This window comes from Bos grunniens, chromosome 10 (genome assembly GCF_055505025.1).
Source record: "Bos grunniens cultivar Pamir isolate PY7600 chromosome 10, Bosgru_T2T1.0, whole genome shotgun sequence".
NCBI classification, from domain to species: Eukaryota; Metazoa; Chordata; class Mammalia; order Artiodactyla; family Bovidae; genus Bos; species Bos grunniens.
Genome location: NC_141174.1, coordinates 60,393,083 through 60,412,161, shown reverse-complemented (window position 1 = coordinate 60,412,161; position 19,079 = coordinate 60,393,083). Strand labels below are relative to the sequence as shown.

At 48.1% G+C, this 19,079-nt stretch overlaps 2 long non-coding RNA genes across 3 annotated transcripts in view; one reads left to right on the top strand and one right to left on the bottom strand.

The window, feature by feature from the left end:
- LOC147364642 (uncharacterized) overlaps positions 1-18,497 on the bottom strand; it is a 147,299-nt gene extending 128,802 nt beyond the window's left edge. The window contains exon 1 of one of the 2 annotated variants that reach the window (XR_015134789.1): positions 17,544-18,497. This is a non-coding gene — a long non-coding RNA (uncharacterized LOC147364642). The remainder of the gene's footprint in view (positions 1-17,543) is intronic. The other variant, XR_015134790.1, reaches the window with a different exon arrangement.
- Positions 4,416-7,425, top strand: LOC147364643 (uncharacterized). The gene is made up of 2 exons (XR_015134793.1): positions 4,416-4,583; positions 6,630-7,425. It is a non-coding gene; the product is annotated as an uncharacterized LOC147364643 (long non-coding RNA).
- Positions 18,498-19,079: the final 582 nt, after the last annotated feature.

Genomic DNA, 19,079 nt, shown 5'->3' with positions numbered 1-19,079 from the left:
CAGACTGCTGACTTTACTGCCAGTAGCAAACATTATCTACCCTCTGGGTGTGCTGGCAGGAAAATCAAATTTTATACCTTCAGGCTGGCCCGAATCTTAAGGCCACTTACCTTCCCCTGTGATCTCACCCCAGTGGCCCTTTACTTCTTCCCAGAGTGAAACCTTCCTCTATGCTTTGCTCGACTCTCGGCCCAGCATGGCTTTCTGACACCCCCTCCATCACCAGCCCCCCAGCTTGTCTCCCCTCACACCCTTCCCTGACAACCTCTTTCTTTGGGTTGCCCTCCTCCGTTTAATTGTGAACAGACTCTCCATCCTACTCCTGTGGGCAGACTCTTTACTAATTCCTTTTTGCCTCAGTTGAAACTAGATCTTTCCAAGGACACTAGCCTCCCCTGTGGACCTCTCACATTCTCAAGTGGAAGCTCTTAGGGCCTTTCCCCACAGCTAGTCCTGCCATCAACTTGGGAGAGTTTGGTTTTTCTCATGGGTGTCCTAGCCTTATTGTCCACCTCCTCAACTTCAAGGACCTTTCCCTCTCTCCATTTCAACCATGGCCACATCCTGTATGTCCTCAAAACTCAGAACTGAAATGTTAAACTCTAATACCCCTAAACTTGGTTACTGGCACTCCCAATGTCAAACACCAACATTTTTGCTTTATTGAGATTTCTGGTCTATGGTCCATTCCATTTCCCCCAAATTTATGCATTCAACAAATCCCTACTGATTCTATGCATGTACCAGGGGCTGCTAGGCAAAGCTGGTGAAGCTTCATTCTAGTGGGAAGAGGTTTCAGTTACCTAGTGCTTTGCAATGAACCTGTAGACTTTAGTGACTTCAGACAAGGGCTGATTATGTCTCATCTTTCTCTGGTCGGGAACTGGTCATGGCCAGGTTAGGCAGCTCTTCTGCCTGCCTGGGTGTCAGCTGGGATCACTCATCTACATTCAGGCATCACTGTACTTCTGTCACTTCCGTGCTCCTCCACACAGAAGCCTGAGCCTCCTCACAGCATGGCAGTCTCCAGGCGGTCCGCCTCATCACATGGCAGCCAGCTCCCAAGAGTAAAAGTGGAAGCTGACAGACTTCTTAAAAGTTAGGCCCAGAGCTTGGACAGCATCATTTCTGCTGCATTCTGTCAGTCAAGGCAAGTAATAGGAAATCAAAAGTCCAGATTCAATGAAAGGAGAATCAGACCCCACCTCGTGATGAGTGGAGTAGCCTGTATGTACAATAAGAGAAGGAATTGGTGGTGGCCGTTTTCAAAGATTATCGACCACAGAGGAGGGAGACGATAGATAGGTAGGCAGATAAACAGGAAAACGCCAGATGGTAGTAAAGCTGCTCAGACAACTGAAACAGGGTGATTTGATAGAGAACCGCTGAGTAGCTCCTGTAGATTGAGGGGATTTTCAAGGAAGAATCTGAGGAAGAGATATTTAAATTGCAACTTTAAGGCAAGGATTGCCAGCGTGTGAAGATCCAGGCAGGAGGGAGAGCTAGCACAAAAGCTCTAAATGGAATGAGCTGGGCAAATTTAAGGAATAGAAAGAAGGGGCAGGAGTTAGGGAGTACAGCCAACCACAAAGTGTGTGACTGGAAACAAGGCTAGACAGGTCAGAGGGGCCAGTTCAAATGCACTGGGGGAAGGAGCCTGGATTTTATTCCAGGAGCAGTCAATGGAAAGCCACAGAAGGGTTTTAAGCAGAGAAGGGACAGAATCACTGTTAAAAGTTCACTTTGGCTTCCCCATAGGGAATAGGTTGTGAACTATGAGTGTGGAAGCAGCAAGACCAGTCATTGTCTACCATGGAACCCAGAATCAGGAAATGGTGGCTCATTTGGCTGCCAGATGTGGGGAGAAGCATGGACATGTTTGAGGGTTGGGCCATCAGGAGGAGCTGAGACTTGAGCCTGCTCCGTCTTGGTTCAAGTCCCTATCATGCCTGGGTGATTACTGCAAAAGGCTCCTGCCTGTTCCTCACCAGTGCACCCACAGCTGGCTGTCAGTTAGTGCCCTTCCTTAAACAGCATCTTAGTGTTTTAAAGATTATTTTCCAAGTAATGTATCTTGCATATAGGGCTTCCCTAGTAGCTCAGTTGATAAAGAATCTGCCTGCAATGCAGGAGACCCTGGTTCGATTCCTGGGTCGGGAAGATCCCCTGGAGAAGGGATAGGCTACCCACTCCAGTATTCTTGGGCTTCCCTAGTGGCTCAGATGGTAAAGAATCCACCTGCAATGTGGGAGACCTGGGTTCCATCCCTGGGTTGGGAAGATCCCCTGGAGAAGGTAACAAACAACTACCCACTCCAGTATTCTTATCTGGAGAATTTCATGGACAGAAGAGCCTGGTGGGCTACAGTCCATGGGATTGCAAAGAATGCCTCACAGCTGAGTGACTTTCATTTTCATATCTTTGCATATAAGCCAACCCCCAGCCCAGGATCTGTCCCTCTCCTCACTCAGGCTCATTTCCAGTCTATGTCCCATATTTCCTTTTCACTCCAGCTCCATCTGATCACCCACAGTACCCTGACAACATCCTAGGTTGTGATCCCGGGCCTCACACATGCTATTTTATCTTCCTAGAATGCATCTTCTCCCCACCTCCATTCATCATCCACCCAACATCTACTTCACCTTCAAAATATAACAGGCGTTACCTTTTCCAATACGCCTTCCCTAAAAACCCAAGTTTATTTAGATTTCTGTGCACTCAACACAGTGTACCACGAATGTCCATCTCCTTTGTCTGTCTCTTCCAACCAAGTGTGGGTGCCTGAAGGACTGGAATCTAACATAGCACTCTCCAAGTGAAGGCAGTGAGAAATTTAGGAGAGCGGATGCTACCCTATTTGGCATGATTTGCCCTTAGATTCAGAAAATTTGCATTACAAGATCAAATCACAGCAGAAAGATGGATGTGATAGGTGCTTTTACTGTGTTCCTCTTTCTCCAGGCCAACTCGGGGAGGTTAGAGTTGGAATCTAGAATGAGGGGAGAACTTAGTTTCCTCTGTGCGCAAGATCCTCCAGGAAGAGTCTGCCCCCTGTATACACGATGCATCAACATCGTTGTTGATAATAGTATTGACTTCTGGCAAAATTAGTACTCTGACTGCCTTTCCCCTGGGAAAGTCTGAAAAGCCTGCTGCTGGCAATGTGAAGTCCACCATGATATTTAACGGTAAATACACTGCAAGCTGATGACTTTCATATCCATACCCAGACCTGGTCCTTGAACCGAACTTCAGACTCTGAACTCCAAGTGTCTGATGCCCTTCTCTACCTGGATGCCCCTCAAATTTGGCCAGTCTAAAATCAAACTCATCACCTCTCTTACTCCTGTACGCCCAAGACTGAGGATCTACCAGTAATTCATGGATGAGTCACCGATGAATATTGGAGTTCACTCTCTTCCTTCTGAGTGCCAAGATCCTGGTCCAAGGCCTCAGCTTCTCTGGGCTGTACAACCACCAGCATCCCTCCTCCCAGGCTGTCCTTCTCTGGTTTCCAGGGGATCCACTGGAAGTGCAATGGAAATGCAAATCCAATCTTGTTCCCGCCTCTCACCAATCCCATCTGAAAATCTAAAACCCTTTAATTCTTTAATTGTCCAACATCTTGAGAGCTTCTTTAAAATGCAGATCTGAGCCCCTCTAAAGGCCTGGTCAATCCAGAATCTGCTGGGTGAAGCCTAAGGATGAACATTCTTAACATTCTCAGTGTCCAGGGATTCTGATGGGAGGGGGTCCACCCTGAGCCAAAGTGTGATCCAGGGAAGGAACCCAAGCTCCTCACTCACTTTACCAAGCCCTTCATGCGTCCCCCTCTTCTTAGGTGAGGTCACAGCCACCTCCTTGCCTCACCTACTCTCTCCCCACACACCCTGCTCTCCCAGGTTCTTCTCCTCTTTGGCCTTTGCTATATCTTGCCTGTCTCCAGGAATGTCCTCTCTGAATGACTTCTTTCTTCAATGAGATAATGAAACTGAGTCCCCCTAAAATCAAATTTCCCTGCTAAGTTTACAATTAACCTCTCTATTCAAAACTTTACTCCCTTTCTTGTTCTGAACTTGTTCCCCTCAGGATTGAGGAGCATCAAAGAAAAGGGGGCATCGAAATGGAGCAGGATGCTGTGGGGCCCTCCTGGATAAAAAAAATCTCTCCATGTTCCCCATTTTTATTTACAGAAAAAGACTTTATAATCTCGTAGGCTTTCCTGGAGTTTCAAAGAGCAGACATAAGCAGTTACTAATTAGGGAAGGAGGGAATGCAGAAACAAAGGAAAAGCAGTCAAGCAAGAAAAGCAATGATATTTTAAACAACAGTTCAGCGATAAAACAGAATCCTAGTTCCTCCTCAAGGGGTATACGGAACAACCTGACACATATCTTTGACTTGTTTTGCAGAAACTAAGACCCCCCATCCCAATGGAGGGTGGTGACTACATGCACGTAGACCCCAGACTGGTTGGAAACGGAAGGTTGATGATTAAAATTTCCAAACCACCACTGTGCTGCCTCACCATCAGCCAATCAGAAGAAAGTCATGCACTCTGCCACATCTGGGAGCCAGAGGTTTGTTCTCACAAGCGACTCTACCACTAACTTCTGTCACCTTGGCCAGCCTCCTATACCTCTCTGAACCTCTGGTTCTTGGTGTGTAAAAAAATGAATAAGAATACTTGTCTGGTCTACCACACTCCTTCCTCTAAATACTCAGAGGTGTTTCTACAGAGTTATGACAGGCTGGGTGAGGTGTGCATGCGTATGCGCACACACGCACATGCACACACGCACACACACACACTCATAGTCACTTCCTCTCCATGCTGTTCATTGACCCAAATGCAACAGAGCAAAGCCCCAGTCTTCCCATGAGCTTTCCATGCCGCCATGATGGCACCCATGAATGTCCAGGCCGATGCTCTCAAGAGCATCAATAATGCTGAAAAAAAGGCAAACACCAGGTTCATTTAAGGTCAGGCTCTGCAGTCATTGCCTGGTTTCTGCAATGGTGAAGCATGATTACACTGGCAATTTTGAAATCATTGTTGGTTACAGAGCTGGGAACATTTTTATGAACCTCACTGGCACATTAAAGAAGTGTGAATGGAGCCCCAGATTTGACGTGCAGCTCAAAGATAGAGAACAATGGCAGGGAAAATGAGCGGGACCCTTTTGGATGCAAAAGCCCTTGTGTCCCCTGTTTCTTGTTTGTCAGAAATAGGCTTTGGCCTCCTAGACCTCCTCCTTCCAAAGGGCAGATCCAAACAGTTGCTAATCAGGGAAGGGAGAGAAGGCAGAAACAAAGAAAGAGCAGTTGGAAAAAAAAGAAAAAACAGTGCAGTAAAATAGAGTAGAGTTCTAGTTCCTCCTCAAGGAAGGTACACAACAACAATAGCAACATATCTCTGAGTTCTTCTGCAGGAACTAAGGCCCCCTCCCAAGTGGAGGATGGTAACTTCAGGCTGAAGCACAAGAGTCCTGGCACATCACCCTGTTACCTCACCATCAACCAATCAGAGGACAGCCTCATACCCTGCATCCTTCCCCCCAAATTTTACCTCTAAAATCCTCTCCCTGAAACCATCAGGGAGGTCAGCATCATTGAGCACAAGCCACCTGTTCTCCTTGCTTTGCCCTGCAGTAAACCTTTCTCTGCTCCAAACTCCGGCTGTTTGTTTGGACTTGCTCTGCGTCAGTCACACGCATGTGCAGTTGGTAACAGCAGGACCATCTGCCCCAGCCTTTTGGGTTCACTGTAGTGGTGATGATCTCAGCTGGCATCACAGATAAAAACACACAGGCAGGAAAACCCTGGGACTCTTCTTCTAGAGGTGTAACACATACATACAAGTCGAATGTCACAATGGGCCAGAGAGATGGAGAGAGAGAGGGGAGCAAAGCCCGGGTCAGCTATCTGCCCCTTGCAGCTCTGAGTCTCAGCTGGAGCCCTGGACAAGAGGGAGCTAAACCACTTGGCATGATCATGAGTGTCTAGACTGGAGATTGACCATCTGGGACAGGTCAGGCAATTGGTACACATAGAAGTTCTCACTGAGGAGTGTCCCAGAGCCATTAGTCTGCATTAAGGAAGGACGCTGCCTCCAGGGAGCCTCCCAGCAGAAGCTGGGCTTGCTTTAGTGCAAGAATGAGGGACTGCAGGCCCTAGAGCCAGGGTGCTCACCTTGGACATCTACAGTACCTATTTTATCTTTTGTCTGCTTGCATGTAGGGCTAGACGGTTCTATAAGCTGGTAGGGGCCAGAGAACACAGGCTTCACTTTTGGAATAGTTAGAGCTCTTAGGCAGAAATGAGATTTGAAGCTGGACTTCTCCTCCCCTGCCCCCACTTTATTAACACCGACGATTTATGACACACCTACTCTGTGTCTGGCAGCATCTTAGATACTAGACTTGTATAGTCTCACAGAGTTGAAAATGAGGAGCTCATGCATTTCTCAGAACTCAAAGCAGAACTGGAGTTACTGACTCCCCCAATGCCCTGCCCCTCACCCCGGGGCCTTGCCCACAGCATTCTCAGTAAACACCAGTTGGAGGGACCATCTGTGGTCAAAAGCATTTGAGAATGTCTACATGCTGTGTCCCCTTTGGTTTCAGGATGCTGTGAGCTGAAAGACACAGAACATTCATGAACAAGGAAGAAAAAACCCAGAGAGTTAAAGCAACAACTGAATAACACCAGGGATGGAGAACCGTGCCTCTGGGTGGTCCAGGCCTTCCCTCAAGATCCCAGTCTGACTGCAGCAGTTCCAAGCTCACGTCTTCCTGTGCTAGTGTCAAAAGACAGAAGAGACAAGTACTGTCTTGCGTTTCGCTTTGAGAGGAACAACTTCCTGGGAGTCCAAAAGCCTCATTTGCCTGTGGGCAGAGCTGTACTCCAAGCTCCTGCTTAATAAGGCAAACACCGCCCCTCCGGGAATGGTTCAAACCAACCGGTCTTCCTCTCAGGACTGGGGAGGAGCCCACAAAGTAAACAGGTATTTAACCAAAACATTCCAGGTTATCTGAGCAGAAAAGTGGGGGCCAGGATGAGTATTAAGTGGGAAATCAATAGCATCTTCCAAACCTTTCTTGGTGAGCCACACTGCTCATACATTTAAGGTTCTTAAACACATTTCTTTCTTAGATCAAGAAACCCACTTTATTTCTTTGAACCCAATGCTTTCCCAAACTTATTTTTCCTGAGAATTCTTATTCATTTCTTACAGACATGCTGAGAAAAGTTGGACCCCACCTTGCTGTTTTTCCTCAGCTAAACGACTGTCCTGAGTGCTCTGAGAGCAGCCTTGGGGCCAGACAGCACTCCGTGCAAGGAGAAAAGCTCAGAAATTCAAAAGGGAGAGATCCCTTTGGCCTAATTAATAGGAAATAAAGGCGGGCGTTTTTTATCTTTGGTGGGCTCCTTTTCTTTTTGGCTACTCCAAATTAATAGGTTTAAGACATTACTTTTAGTTGAATTTCTTTCCACTAAACTTGCCACCAGAAAGGGACAAAATGATGGCTTTTAATAATGATTATAAAGGGACAGATGGTTAGGTCAGGCGAGGACTGTGACCGCACCAGCGAAGCCTGCAAGAACTCACTCCTTAGTCCTTCTTATGGCTGTCAGCTCTCACTAGGCGATCCCCTCCTCCCTACCCCTCCTGTCTTCCCGTCCCCGCTTCTCCTTGGTGCCTCCTCCCCTGTTGGAAATTCCTAATGAGTTTTCAAAAAGGAGACCTTGAGGTTTCTTTGTCACTGATATTTGAGTGAAAGTAGAAACCCCACCACAGCCCTCTGCTTGGGAGAACAGCTGGACCCAGCCTCCTCGCGGTTGTTAAGAACCACAGAGAAGGGGCAGGGACCAGCAGGCGGGAAGGCCACTCTTCACACTGGAGATAACCAAGGCTAAGGTTGATGTCACAGATAGAACCATTGTTCTCTTTCCTGTTCATTTTGAGCCCTCCTGTGGGCCCGACTTGTTCCCATTCTTGTACGTGGGTTTTAAGAGGCAGAGCCATCATGCTGGGTGTGTGAGGGAAGGACAGGTGCCCTCAGCAGCCTCTGCTGGCTTCCTCGGGCAAGGTGTCCCACCAGCTGACAAGCCGAGGCCTCTGGGCTAGCGTCTCCTGGGAAAGATTGGGCGGGAGGTGTCCGTCTTGCTAGGAGGACTGAGAGGAGCTCAGCTCATTCTACCTGGTTCAGCCAGATACAAGAACAAGGCAACTAACAAGTAATGTCCACAAAACTGAGATTCTGGGGATGCAGGATTGGGGCAGGTCTAGGGTGGACCCGACACAGGCTTGTGCAGTCTTGCCTCTCCCCGCGGTGTGTGTCTTCCTTCTCTGTGGCTTCAATGGCTGCCTGCTCAAATCTTCCCACTCTGGACTCCTGTTTCCTTGATCACTTTGTCTCCTGTTTCTTTGACTCTGTCTTAAAAATGTCTCGCATCTGTCCACTTCTCTCTGTTTCTATGGCCTCTGCCAGCATTCAGTCCCCATTGTCTCTTGCCCCAAGAGACCTTGTCTCAAGGTCAGCCACACTGCCACTCTTTACTCCCCAACCAGACTGACCTTAAAATGTCACTCATCTGCTTGGAACCCTTTGGTGGGTTCTCACTGGTCAAAGGCCAGATTTCACAATCTTTACAGTGACTCACAGGCCCTGATATGCTGTGGCCCCTGCCCCTCGTCTGCTTGCCCCTGCTCACTGAGGTCAGTCATGCCAGCTGCCGCTAGCTGGGCTGGCTTCATGGGTCTGTGACCAGTGCAGCCATGCAGGGTCCTGCCCTCTGAAAGGGTGACTCTGCTTGGGGTCTAACACTCTGTGATTACCACCTTGCAGTTCTTAGTAATTATCCTTTTTGCAGGGGCCATGTTGTAAAGCTTGTGGGATCTCAGTTCCTTGATCAGGGATTGAACCTGGGCTGTGACAGTGAAAGCTTGGAACCCTAATCACTAGGCTACAAGGGAAGTCCCAGTAATTGTCTTAGAATTCGTTTTCCAAGTGAAGTTAGACAGGACAATGGAGCACAGCACTGCACTAGACCTAGAGCCTCGACAGTCCTCTGGTCCTACTGCCTCCCTGCTCCCTGGACCCCTGTCCCACCCACCTTTCCCTTCCTCCCTGTGGCCACGGCCTCCCTCTGCCAGGAGCTGTGATCAGGCACACTGGCAGGCCCACATTCTGCTGTTGCCCTTCATTCTGGGCAGAGCTGTAGGAGGGTTGGAGACAGACACCTGATGTGACGTCATTTCCGCCCAGGCTGGCAGCCCCACAGCTCTTGAAATCACTGGATCCAGGTATCCATCATGTCCTTGGGCGGGGGAGGGGAGACTGCCTTACCCCTGGCTGGGGGCCTGCATTTTTGTCTGTACTAGGTTTAGCAGATTACATAGTCAGCTCGGCCTCTGAGATTCTCTGGGCTGCCGCCCAGACTGCGCTTTCCATGCGTGGTTCTTTCTCATCCTTCAGGTCTCAGCTCACAGTCACCTCCTCAGCTCATCCTGCCCTGCTCCTCCTGTCCAGAGGAGATCACACCTGTTGTCCTCCGCTGTCTTCACATCACACTTGAAGAAACTGCTTGAGACACAGAGCTTACACACTTCTTAGTGTAATCCATGCATGCCTTTAAATCACTCATTCGCACAGAGGGGACTCCAGGGAGGCAAGGTAAGTGGGAAGATGTTCATGGCTCTGAGCTGACTGGTGGACCTGATTTCCCTCCCCAGCCTCTTACTTGCCATTGCCTCTTCTGAATTCTCTGACTCCTCATATGGACATAAGGAAAGTTCTGGCAATCACTTATCTCAAGGGAAAAAAAGAGTGATTCCCCTTCTCTGTTTCTGTTCAGTCACCCTCTCTTCACCTGGGAAGAGAACAGGAAGGACTTGAGAAAATGTACTAAGAAGTCCTTTGTTTTAAAAATAGCAGAACATTGCTGCTCGATATTTCCCCCAATTTTTATTTATTAAAAATATGACCTCAGCTCCTCTTGAGTTTAGTATGGACAATGGAAAGGCTTGGACTCTTCCTAGAATCTAGCATGCATCAAGCAGGAGGTCCTTTTGGAGCATGTCAGGGTGTAGCCTGGGTGCTGATTAACCAGGAAGTCACTGGCCCTAGTGCATAAACAGGACGTGGAAGCCCCCTACTGCATGAGTTGATGCCTGCTTATTTGGTGTTATGAACCAAATGTCTGTTTCCCTAAAATTTATATGTTGAGGCCCTAACTTATTATGTGATGGTATTTGGAGATAGGACCTTTGGGAGGTAATTAGGCTTAGATGAGGACATGAACAGGGCTTCCCAGGTGGCACTAGTGGTAAAGAACACGCCTGCCAGTGCAGGAGATATAAGATGCAGGTTCCATCCCTGGGTTCGATTCCTGGGTCAGGAAGATCCCTTGGAGGAGGGCAACCCACTCCTGTATTCTGGCCTGGAGAATCCCCATGGACAGAGGAACCTGGTGGGCTACAGTCCACAGGGTCACAAAGAGTTGGACATGACTAAAGTGACTTAGCAGGCATGGGCTAGGACATGAAGGTGGGGCCTTGGTCTGATGAAATTAGTGCTCTTATAAGAAAAGACACTGGAGGAAATTCCCTGGTGGTCCAGTGGTTAGGACTCAGTATTTCCACTGCCATAGCCCTGGTTCAGTCCCTGGTTGGGGTTGGGGTTGAGGGTGGGGAAAGACACTGGAGGATTCCCTCCCTCTTCCTCTTTCACTCCCTCAGTTCCTCTCTCTACGATGTGTGTGTGTCTGTGTGTGTGTGTGTGTGTGTGTAAGAAGGCAGCTTTCTGCAAGTCAGGAAGAATGCCCTTTCCAGAGTCCCTCTCCAAGCACTGACATGGCCAGCACTATGATATTGGACTTCTCAGTGCTCCAGAGCTGTGAGAAAGTTAATTTCTGTTCTTAGACCACCCAGTTTATGGGGTTTTGTGACGTCAGCCTGAACAGACTAAGGCTTTCAGGTATCTGGGAGGTGCCGTGGAGTGGTTGGGCGAGGGTACGTGGGAACTTGGGGCAGTGGCTAGTCACCATTAGGTACAGAAATATTTCAGTCTATTTAACAATTGAAACAAGTAGATTGTGATGGCCCAGTACTGCTCACGGAAATAACATTATAGAAGAGGCAGACAATGTACAAAATAAGCAAAATAAACAGTATGTCAATGGTTTTATGTGCTGTGAAGAAAAAAAAAAAAAAAAGGCAGAGGAGAGAGTTAGGAGACGCCATGGAAGAGGAAGGCGTAAAGAGAAGGACACAGCACATTCCTTCCATTGAAGAGCGCTTTCCAGAAGTTACACTCTACACTTAAAGCCTGTTGCTCAAAACTTAGTCACTCGGCCACACCTGGCTACATGAGAAGATGGGAAATACAGACATCATTCTGAAAAGCCATGTGCTCAGCCATTGTAGGAAGTGAGGTTCCAGGACTGAAGATGCAGAGACTGGATATTGGGGAACAATCAGCCACAGCATGGGAAAAACATGATTATATAGAAAGATAATTTTCACAGGTGTCAGGAGACCACTCCTCTGGGTTTCTCACATTTGTGGGTGTCCCATAAGCAGAGGCACCGGCTGCTTTCCTTCTGGACTCTCTTTGCAAGGATGTTTGTATAGCAAATAGTCTTAGAGAGAGACAGTGTCTCCCTGTGGAACAAAATACAGGAGTGTTGAGTGTCCAGTATAATAGAATAAGATTTCCTCCTTCAGAAGAAGTCAGGACCTACGGACCATCATAAAATACTTGGGTTCCCTAACCTCAGAGATCCTCCCCTGTAATGTAACCCACTGCGGGCTCAGGAACCACCCGGCCCTCTTTGCACTGACCTATAGGAGGAACTGGGGATCGGGAAACCCCCATTAAGATGTGTATTTATTTAGTCATTCCCAGGAATAGAAGGAAAATGGTAGCTTTATAATAAAGAATCTGGCTGATACCATCTTTACAAGAGGATCAAATGACACAACCAATAATGGGACAACTTGACATCGTGTTCAGTTCAGTCACTCCGTTGTGTCCAACTCTTTGCGACCACATGGACGGCAGCACGCCAGGCTTCCCTGTCCATCACCAACTCCCAGAGCTTACTCAAACTCATGTCCACCGAGTCGGTGATGCCATCTAACCATCTCATCCTCAGTCCTTCCTTCCAATGAATATTCAGGACTGATCTCCTTCAGAATGGACTGGTTGGATCTCCTTGCAGTCCAAGGGACTCTCAAGAGTCTTCTCCAACACCACAGTTCAAAGTGTGTCCTTAATGTAACACTCTGAGAAGAACAAAACCCACAGCTTCCTTGCTTTTTTTAAAAAATAGCTTGATTCTAATTATGAGGAAAAACCAATCCAAATCAAGGAATATGCCATAAAAATATTAGTATTATGAAATACAGAAGAGGGTGGGAGAATTCTTCTCAACCACAGAGGGTAGTTCACCACAGACTGGTGATAAAGACCCTGGCTGATTGTGAAGGAGCAGAGGCTGAAGCCATTAAAAGGCATTGCATCGGTGTTTCCGTTTAATGCCTCAGCCATCAATGACTCCTCAGAGGCTGCTTCAGCTACCTGTTCCAACGCATCCTGGGAGTTGCTGGGCAAATATGTGGACAGCATTTCAGTCCTAAACCTGCAGGGCCCCCCCACCTGCAGGGCCTCCTGCTCTCTATAGGTAATGGTTTCAGCCTCTCCTTCAAACCTAGTCTCAGCAGGGACCATTGAGTCACCCAAACCTCAAGTCTGGCTTTTGGGAAACAGCCACTGGCCTAGAAATGTGTCACTGTGAGAAGGAAGGAAAGGGAAAGATAACTGAAGGCCCAAGGTACAGGCAGCCTCTGCTCTCTCTCTCTCTCCAGAAAACAGAGGGTCCCTTTCCTCACTCCAATCCTTTCTCACTCTTATTCTCCTTTCAGGAGAACTTAAGTCTGTGGCTAATCCTTAAGATCCAGAATGAGTCAGACATGGGTTTTGAGTCTGGATTCTCCATCTACCAAAGAATAATAATAATACACCTTCCTCCTGGGAGTGAGGGTCCATGGGATAACTTACAGTAGGGCATGAGGGAGCCAGAGGTGAGGGTCCACTGTTCTCCCCAGGAACATCTGGACAAGGTCAGAGGTGGATGGCCCCAACCATGGTGCCTCTTGGACCACCCTGGAGAGGTTTCCAGTCACACAGCAGGAGAGATGGGCCTCCAATCAGAGGCCCCGGGTTGCTGTGGTCAGGGGGCAGGGGCGGGTGCAGGCTGAGGGAGGGGGGCGGGGGTTCCACTCGAATAAACTGCACACCTAAGATCAGTCCAGGCAGAAGACTCCGGGAATTTCCTACTACCTTCACTGCAGATGTCCTATTTATAAAGCTGAGTCACAGACAGTCAGTCAACATGTAGAGACAGGAAATGAGGGGCACACCCAGAAACAGGGCCTCACCCACCCACAGGCAGGGGATACCCTGGGTCCAGCCTGGCTGTCCCCACTCTTAAAAGCACCTTGACAGACTCTGGGCATTTGCGTTTCTGGCCCAGCTTTCTCTTTCTTATTGCATTGACCCCCTTTCTGGTTTCTTTGCTCCAAAGTAGCCTGCTCTGTTTCAGGGTTATAAACTTCCACGGAAAGTCTGGCATCTTCATGGCTGGCTTACAAGCAGTGCCAGTCCCTTCTGGGGGTTGGGGGGCCCTCCATCTCCCTCTGAGACCCAAGGGATCAGGCATATGCACGGATCTAACAGCGTCTGTCTGCTTCTCTGCATGATCACATGGGCCTGAATGCCTCTTGCTCAACCCAGCCTCTGTGTGAAAAAACCAAGTTCTCCTAGGAGTGGTTCCTTTAGTTCAGGGGTGTGGACGCCTGGGGTACAGGCATCATCAAAGTCAGCAAGGGAGCAAAAGGGAGCAGAGTTCAGCTAAGACCAGCAGCACTTGCCTGTCCATCAGCCCCTCCTGGAGAAGCCCTGGAAGGACGGGCTGGAGGGGTACCCTCCTCACCTCCCCATGTTTCAGCCACTCCACCAGCCACTGAAATCAGGGTCACCAATCACGGCTGTGAACAAGGCCTGCCCATCCTGACCCCAGCAATCCCATCAAATGTTGGGCAAACCCACTTCCCCACCCCACAGTTGCGCAGAGAAGTTTCCAAACCAAAGCAATCTTCATAGTCAGCCACAGTTACTCATCAAACAGGCACACCATGCATGGTCAAAACATTCTCACCTCCTGACCCTCCCTCAATAAACTTCTGCTCAGGACCAAGTGTGGGAACCCCCAGCTCAGTGAGCCTTGTGGATCTAGCTCTGACTCCTGGAAGTTCTGGGGATGCGGGAGGTTCAGACTTGGGGGTTCCTGAGGCCTTGGGAGTTAGGGTCACAGCAGCGCAGGTGACCAGGGCTGCATGGGCTGCACTGGGAGGGGCCCGGGTGCTCACACTTGTCTCCCAGGTGCTCCAGCTCCTCCGCCATCCCCATGTCGGGTGACCAAAGGACCCTAGGGTTTTCTCTGGGTGGCCCAGCTGGATAGCGGGGCTGTGTCCTCCTGCTCTTCTGGACCTGAAGCTTCTCTTACTGTCTACTGTCCCTGATACTTCTCCAGACCAACCCCTCACCCCATCAATATCCCCTTCCAAAGTCTTTCCCTTTTCTCTGTCTTCTTCCTCCTCCTCTCCAAATCCTTCCCTCTCTCTTACTGATAGCATCCCCGCCCTTCCCCTTTCCTGTTACCAGAGAATGTTAAGCCACTCTTTCTCCCATCACAGTGGTCAGTGGCCTGACTACAAGTCTCTGAAGCCATGGAGACCCTGAATGTTCACATCACAGAGGCCTGGCCCCTGCCTGGAGGAGGAAGCATTTTCCACTCCTTCCACTGAGTCACACCCTCAACCCTCACCACCCACCTACCATAGAGATTAAATAGGGTGGGTGCTTTACTGTAGCAATGGAAAAATTGAACGTCAACTTAGAAAAAAGAAAGGTTGAAACAAATGAGAACTGACAAGTTTCAGTAAGTTTACCAGGCACAAATCACCCTGCACAAATTAAAGCATTTCTCCCCACCCACAGTAGCTGCTAGGAAATATTACTGAAAAGATACCATTCACCACAGCAATGGGAATTATAAAATACATAGGGGTTAACCACGAATACACAAAACTTCTACACAAAAGTGTTTTTTTAATTCTAATAAAGGAAACAGAAAATGATCTAAATAAGAAGAGCATATTCCATGCTTTTGGACTGTATGGCCTAATAGAGGATGACTTATCTTGGATGAGTCTGTAAAGACCTAATTGAATTCATGATTAATCTATAAATTCAGCTCAATCTCACTCAAAATTCCAGTTGGACTTCTTTTTGAGGAATAATAAATAAACAACTTTCAAAAAGACGGGTAAAGAAGAGAGACTTGCTCAATCAAACACGCTGCACATCCATAGTAGTATAGCATGGCATTGGCTCAGTGACAGAGAGACCAGCGGGACAGAACGGAAAGCACTGCAGTGTACCCATGGGTTGTGTTTGAATATATACATATCAAGCTTCCCTGGTGGCTCAGACAGTAAAGAATCTGGCGGGCTACAGTCCATGGGGTCTCAGAAGAGTCTGACACAACTTAGCGACTAAAACAACAACTGTAGTAGTAGCCAACAAGTCCCAATGTCCTTTATATCTTGATAATTGTTGAATCTAAAGTAATGGGTATAGCAGGTTCGACAATACTATCATCTCTGCTTTCATATGTTTGATATTAAAAGTTTTCTTTTTTTAATCTGTATGGCTTAAAATAACAAAAATTTGCTTCTTGATCCTACTATGTGCCCATCATGGATCAGTCAGGTCTCTCCCCACCTCACTGAGAGGCACAGTCTAGTGAGCACCGGCTGTCTGCTTCCACGGCAGAGGAAAAGAACCCTGGGGGTCCATGTGATGGTGCTTAAGGCTTTTGCCTGGAAGTGAAATGTATCTCACTATTGACGTTTCATTGATAAAACAAGTCACATGGCCACACTTAACTTTTGTGACTCAGGAAAATATGACCCACCTATATGCTCAGTAGGAGACCTGGAAATATTTGGCGAACAGCATAAATGATTACCACGGTTCTGAAGACACGAGTCTAGAAATTAAAGGCCAAAATGTACTGTGATACACAACAGTTTTTATCGAAGAATTTCAACACCCCCTACCCACATGCTCAGCTTTCTCACTTGTGATAAAACGCTCAACATTATACCAAGATTGGGAGACCCACAATGGCAGGGACAGTTTATCTGTCTTTACCTTTCTAACCCAGAACACCTGTTTTGTCTTTACCAGGAGCTAAATTCAGGTTTACTGAGCTGAAGAGACCCTGGAGACAAGCAGTGTGAACTACCAGGCTTTCCCTTATGGAACCTATTTCTCATCTCACTTCTTACTTTTACAAATTCGGTTTTATGACATTCCCAGGCAGAACATGGGGCTGCTGCTGCTTTTCTAGGCCACTGGGGTGGTGGCTCAGTCATGAAATGAAAAGATGCTTGCTCTTTGGAAGGAAACAATGACAAACCTAGATAATGTATTAAAAAGCAGAGACATCACTTTGTGAACAAGGGTTCACATAGTCAAAGCTATGGTTTTTCCAGTAGTCATGTACAGATGTGAGAGTTGGACCATAAAGAAAGCTGAGCACCAAAGAATTGATGCTTTTGAACTGTGGTGCTGGAGAAGATTCTTGAGGGACCCTTGGACAGCAAGGAGAACAAACCAGTCAATTCTAAAGAAATCAGTCCTGAATATTCATTGGAAGGACTGATGCTGAAGATGAAGCTCCAGTACTTTGGCCACCTGATGCAAGGAGCTGACTCATTGGAAAAGACCCTGATGCTGGGACAGATTGAAGGCAGGAGGAGAAGGGAACGACAGAGGATGAGATGGTTGGATGGCATCACTGACTCGATGGGCATGAGTTTGAACAAACTCCGGGAGATAGTGAAGGACAGGGGAGCCTGGTGTGCTGCAGTCCATGGGGTCGCAAAGAGACACGACTAAGTGACAGAACACCACCACCACCATGGTTGATCTCTCTTGGCCAAGAGCCCTGAGCTTGAACTCACTTATGCCAGGGACTCCAGAAGCGAACCTTGGGATCATCCCACCCAAAGGCATGCATCTTACAGGTGAGGAAACTGAACCTCAGAGAAAGTAACCTAAGTAAGAATTTCTATTTTCTGGAAGTGTCTATGGCCAGCGTGTGCCCTCCAGTTTGCTGTGGTTTGCTTCAAAAGTGTTTGGACGGAACAGAGCTTGGGAAACCATTTCTCCCAATCTCCAGCCTCTCTCTAACTTCTTTTTCAGTCAGTGCAAGCTTTAGAACCAATCACTCAGCAATCACTCAGACATCCTCTGCCTCTGGAGCAGCCAACACCTTTTTTTGAGCTTAGCTCTTATTTCCACTCAACCATGAGCTCTCAGATTCGACAGAATTATTCCACAAAGGTGGAGGCTGCAGTCAACCACCGAATCAACAAGCATCTGTGGGATTCCCACACCTACCTTTTCCTGGGTGTCTGTTTCAACTGCAGTGATGTGATTCTTGAGGGCCTGGGCCACTTTTTCTGCAAACTGGCCAAGGAGAAGTGCGAGGTCCCTGAGCATCTCCTAAAGATGCAAAACCAGCACAGTGGCTGCACTGTCTTCCAGGATGTGCAGAAGCTGTTTCCAAGATGAGTGGGGTAAAACCCTGGGCGCTATGGAAGCCATCAAGCTCGTACAGAAGAACCTGAACCAGGTCTTTTGGGTCTGCATGTCCTGGTCCTGACTGTGCAGACTCCCAGCTCTGACTTCCTGGAGAGCCACTGCCTAGATGAGCAGGTGAAACTCATCAAGCAGATGGGCAGCCGCCTGACTAACCTCCCAGGCTGGCTGATCCTCAGGTGGGGCTGGGTGAGGACTTCTTCGAAAGGCTTGCCCTCAAGCATGACTAGGAGCCTCTGGAGCCCAGTGGCCTTTAAGGAGCCCCTCTGCATCCCCCTGGTATCAGGGTTTCTGCCTGAGTGTCTCTCTGTAGCCACTGGACAGCTTTTTAACCACCCTGGAGCCCTCTCCCAAGTCCTGGACTAAATGAAAACAATTTTTTAAAAAGTCTGTGTGGGGAAAAAAAAATCTGTGTGGCCTAAATCCCTTTGCCTTAGCATTCTTCAAAATGCTTGTGGCTGAACTGACTTTGCAACCCCAGTCTGGTGCTCTCTGTGCTCCATACTGTATCCAGCCATCCTGTAAATTGCCACATGTTCAGCAAAAGTAAAATTAACAGAGAGAGAGTTGTTTGTACACTGTAGGCAATTCTGCCTGCTACTCCACTCAGTGAAGGGATATGAATCTGCTGTTCCATGTCGGTCTTGGTTCCTGCCTCCTTCTCATTGTGTAAGAACTGGCCAGATTTGGTGACGCTCTAGCACAGTCCTAGACACAGGCCAACCCTTCTCCCGGGGCTCCACTGAAGAGACAATGTTCTGTCCCAACACCTTAGTGAGGAATGGTGTCATGGTCTCTAATGTGGCACTGCTCATTGCTTCCCAAGGGTCATTTGGACCATCCTTCCATCTTTAGAACCTGAGCCTGGGTGTGATGTGCTCTGCAGTAATCACTGCCAGCACAGGGGATAGGCTGCCAGGAAAGAATTCATGCAGATCAGCACGTGTGTTCAATGACCCCCTCTTGCTGCGGCATCTTATTGGCAGGGGAGTGTGGAGAGAATGAAAACTTGAACAAACCTACACATCACTGGACTATAAAAAATCATTAAAATATCGAGGGGTTTGAAGGTTTAATGACCCAGCAAAGATGGAAAATACTTAAATGCAGATCTCAGTCATTAAAAACGCGTTTTGCACGCCACATTTACCTCCCATGAAAATGGCGGGGTAGGGGTAGAGGGGCAGGAATACACTTAGGGTGAGATTGCCACAGCTCCCCGAGAGGGCGGGTTAGAAAAGTGAGTCACAAATCTCACTGAGTGCCCAGTGGGGTCAAAGCTCTCAGGTGCTCGGGTGGTCTTTCTGTGGAGGCTGGTGGCTCTGTCACCATTTA